The sequence below is a fragment of the Gambusia affinis genome, linkage group LG19 (genome assembly GCF_019740435.1).
Source record: "Gambusia affinis linkage group LG19, SWU_Gaff_1.0, whole genome shotgun sequence".
Classification (NCBI taxonomy): Eukaryota; Metazoa; Chordata; class Actinopteri; order Cyprinodontiformes; family Poeciliidae; genus Gambusia; species Gambusia affinis.
In genome coordinates, this window is record NC_057886.1 from 4,508,598 (window position 1) to 4,513,022 (window position 4,425).

At 43.7% G+C, this 4,425-nt stretch overlaps 1 long non-coding RNA gene across 1 annotated transcript; it reads right to left on the reverse strand.

The window, feature by feature from the left end:
* Window positions 1-1,062: 1,062 nt before the first annotated feature.
* On the reverse strand, window positions 1,063-3,206 carry LOC122822084. The gene is made up of 3 exons (XR_006369101.1): window positions 3,041-3,206; window positions 2,711-2,810; window positions 1,063-1,084 (listed from the first exon to the last, which is right to left on the reverse strand). It is a non-coding gene; the product is annotated as an uncharacterized LOC122822084 (long non-coding RNA).
* Window positions 3,207-4,425: the final 1,219 nt, after the last annotated feature.

The following is a 4,425-nucleotide window of genomic DNA, read 5'->3' on the forward strand; positions in this document are numbered from 1 at the left end:
CTTGACAGAGCTTGTGAATCTATTGGTGTATTTAAATGTGCTGTACTGACGCAGTGTTAAATAAATTTGCATTTCAGTACATTTATGAATTTAAGTGAATTCAGCGCTTCTTCTCCATATCGGATCGGTATCAGCCGATACTAAACCTCAGACATCTGTATTGATATCGGCAGTGAAAAAAGTGGATCGGCGCATCAGCGAGTTTGAAAAGTCAAAAATCTTCAACTTTTGAAGCTCAGAAGTTGTTTAGAAATGTTAAGAAAAGAATTTGTAAAAACATTTCTGCAATAAATTTTCGATGTTTCAAACTCAGAAAGTTTTGAGTTTTTGGGCAGAAAGTTACTTCTTGTACTCTATTTACAATGACCCTCATACTCCGTAGTAATAATTGGAATATGAATGACATCCACTGTTGCCACTGGCGCAAACCACAAAGAAGAAAACAGAAAGTATTCCTGAGTGAGGCATGTTTCTTATAACATCGTGAGGACAAACTTATTTATGAGTGATCTTAATTGCACTTCTGATTTAATGAAAATACGTTTTTACATACACATCAGCAAAATATTGACAAAATGTTGTGCCTATTTGTAATAGAAACAGAAGTTATTCCCTTTTCTATTATGCTAAATCTGAAATGTTTGTAGGCATAAATTCAAATATTTGAATTGTGTTAGCGACACATTTTAATGACAAAAACAAAACAAAAAAACCCAGTAAGGAAATATTTAAATGTGGATATGTGACATCGCATTTAGCATGGAATAAAAGTGACCTCCTCATTGGATGGCTGTATCTCACTCTTAATTTGCACAATCAGCACAAAGTTTGAGAGAATTGAAGCTGATCCCATCAGACAAGCCCTCAAAGAAAGCGAGGTGGATGCGGGGGCAGCAACTGCCTCCAAACAATCAAACACAGACACAGACGAGCCGATGACTTCAGTGGGACAAAGCTGCTGACCCCACAGGATGTCTCACTTCTTCCACATCCGTCATCCAGGGCGAACTCCAACTTCAGAGTCTGTGATCTGTGCAGCCAGGAGAAGTTCTCCGAGAAGTCCTCTGAAGTGTTGACGCTATCGCTAGGTGAACACAGTAAAGAAAAAAGATTAAAAAAAAGAAAAAAAAAAAGGTATGCGCTTGTCACACATTTGTCTCCACAAAGAGCGACAGCAGCTGTGGTTTTGGGAGATAATTACAGGAGAGGGGATGAAAGGTTGTGTTCAAGGGGCGCTTGAAAACGGCGCTGTCATGGAGGATTAGAGCCTCGTTGAAGCGGCGACTCTCATGACCTTTCAACTCCTTCTGCGCGGGGGGTCGGGCGCGGATTCGCTCCCAGCTAAAGTGCTGAAAAGCAGGATGGTCTCACTCGCGATCTCAGCTGCAGAGTTAGTCTGCAGGTTGAGTCGGCTGTCGTCCTGATTCCACCTGGCTGTGATGTACAACATACCGAGTTTTTAACTGGAGTCCAAATTTTCACACGATAAAATGGTCTTCAGTACTAAACACAACTAACTAACCCAACTATTTTTGGCACCACTTGAATTCCATACATAATGTTACTACAACCACAAGCAGCACTTGTGTCACAATCTTCAGGCTTGCAATTAAAAACCAGTCCCAGTGTTGCTTCTGGGATGTTACTGAAAGTGAATTACTGTGCACAGTTATGCTACGTTGGCCCACATAAAGTTTGGGCGATGCTTTACACAAACCTCTGTAATGCTGCTGGAACATAGCACATTTTACCACCTTCAATTTCTTTGCTGCCTTCAGAGGACGCAGGCAAAAAGCAGATAAACAATCCGGTAAATACGGAGGAGGACATATTTGGCAAACGGCCAGGGATCCACAGCAGGCAGGTTTGCTTTCTAGGCACTGTGACCCACTTTGTGTTTGGTGTGGGGGATTTCCAAAGGTCAGGTAACGATTTTACCAGCGTTGCACTGAGAAGCAGCTCGTATAATGAGCTTCAGCTAATGTTCAGGTCCACCAGGTGTTTGCCAATATCTGTTGGCTAGTCTGAAGGAGCCGAGTCAGGGAGAGCAGGGCTGCTCTGAGAGGCGGGGCTAGGTCCAACCGGGCGTTCTGCACAGCTGAATGGCTGTCACGGGAGATTAGTGGATTTCTCAAACATGCATGAAAGACCCAAAACGTCACTCCATGTATGTTTTTGATGAGGGAACAACATTATTTACATTTTACACACTACTGCCCCTTTAAGTGAGATAATCGGAAGAGGTGTTTTCAATCAATCTCCAATGAACTAATCTCAACCAGACCAGTATAAATCACTGATATCTTCATCGTCTTATTTATGCCGCACAACAAATGTTCATCTGTTGCACAAGCAATTTCCCATTAATTTACACCCTCTCCCTCCTCTTTCCCCACCAAGGCTTATAGAAGTCCAAATGTCTGACTGACATAATTAGTCCCGTTCGGCAGCTCGGCCGATGAAACGAACCCTGAGACAAACATTGACCCTGGCCCTGACCCTGCAGCCTGTCAAGAAGATGAACGTCTACGACAGGAGTGGAGTGGGAGAGGGTGGGGGTGAGGGGGTAAAAAAAAACAACAACAACACAGCATTCAATTTCCAGTAAGCCAGGAAGGTGGAGGAGGGAGGGGGGATTTTGGGAAGTTTGGTGACTCATCACTTTTTCTTTTCTACCAGCTGTCGGCATCAAACGGCGGAGCTGGAATACCTCCACGGCGAATCTCAACGGCCCCCTTTGACACGGCCCTGCGGTCGGGGTCACAGCTCTCTGTGCCGGCTGTGACCCCGACATGCCGTCGCTTCGAAACCTGAGCAGATAAAAAGCCGGTAAAGAAGCAAACAAAATAAAACAACAAACAAAACAACAACAACAACAACAACAAAAAGAAGAAGCGTGCAACGACTTGAACCCCCGCCTGCTCACTCACGCCCTTCGCCACTCAGGTTCGTTCTTGCAGGTGTTTATCACTGTTTTTGTGTTTTGCGGGTCGAACGGGGGTGAGTCAACGGGTGCATGCGCGAGGAGTTCAGAACTCACCCGCTGCGTCTCGCGCCACAACAACATGCTGCCGCGTCATCACTCGTAAAGTGATGACGCGGCTCGAATGCAGGAGTTTTTACAGCAGTTTTCTGGGGGGAGCGAGCGACCCGTAATGGAAAGTGCTTAAAACCTCATTGAGCAGACCACAGGCTGTGCAGTTTGACTTTTATTTCTCCTATTTTTGTGCCAGCTTCTCTCAGTGTGACCGTATTACTGATTTGTGGTCAGGTACTTTCCCCAGCAGCCCCTCTCCACCCCCACACAGACCTCCTATTAGGGGCCTCTGGGAGCTTTTTCTCCCCGCTGCTTCATCTGTCCCTCTCAAGCACACACTCAGGATATTTATCACCCTTTAATGACAGACTCCACAAAGGGCTGATGTCACCAACCGCGGCATAACAAGGTCCAACAACGGGGCAGCCAGTCCCACACTTCTCCCAGCTGGACCGCAGGGAACCGCAAGCGATTGATGGACCTCGGTCTCACTGGGCCCCTCTGTGCCAGCGTGAACACTTGGCACACGGGGCCTTAATGCCGCTGGTGACTAACACTGAGTAATCAAAACAGTCGTAGAAACTTAGCTGCTTTCACAATGATGCTCGCTGCCGTTGAATTGTCACTCAGCAGCTGCGGGATGTTATCTGTGTGTGTTGTGTCAGAGCAGGGGGACCAATCAAAACGCGGCAGATGACAAACGTTCGGGACAGAAAGGCAGCGCTTCGTCACACGTTAAGTTTTACTTGTTCAATTCAATTCAAATGTAATCAAAGACAGCACATCACATGTCATCACCTTCCCAAAAATAATAAAAATATTATACTTTTTTTTTTTTTCCCCAAGAATGATTTTGACAAAAAGGAGAAAAAAAAGGTGACGATATTAAAAGCAACCGTTGTCCTTAGTTGGACTTGTTTTAAAAGACAGTGAAATTAAAAATGATGATTCCTGTCACACACACACATTTGTAGGCCTGTCACGATAACAAACTTTGCTGGACGATAAATTGCCCCAGAAGTTATTGCGATAAACGATATTATTGATGTTTTCAGACCATTTTCAAGTAACATAATGGTAATGGCATAAAAATAAAAGAACACATTTGAAAATACAAATAAACTTTAAATTCTATTGAATGTTTAACACTGGAAGACATTTTAACTATCCAAAATAAATATATATATATACACACAAAATAAACCACAGGAAATAAAATTAAATATGAAGACTCTAAGCAAAACTGTCCTTCAAGAGAAGGGACTAGTTGAGCCTGAAGCACCAGACTGAAGACTTTTGACATCCAATTTTTTGTAGAAAGAAAGAGAAAAGCAATAAATCACGCAAACGGAAATTATTGAGCTTGTTTTAATTCACCTGGGAGTTAA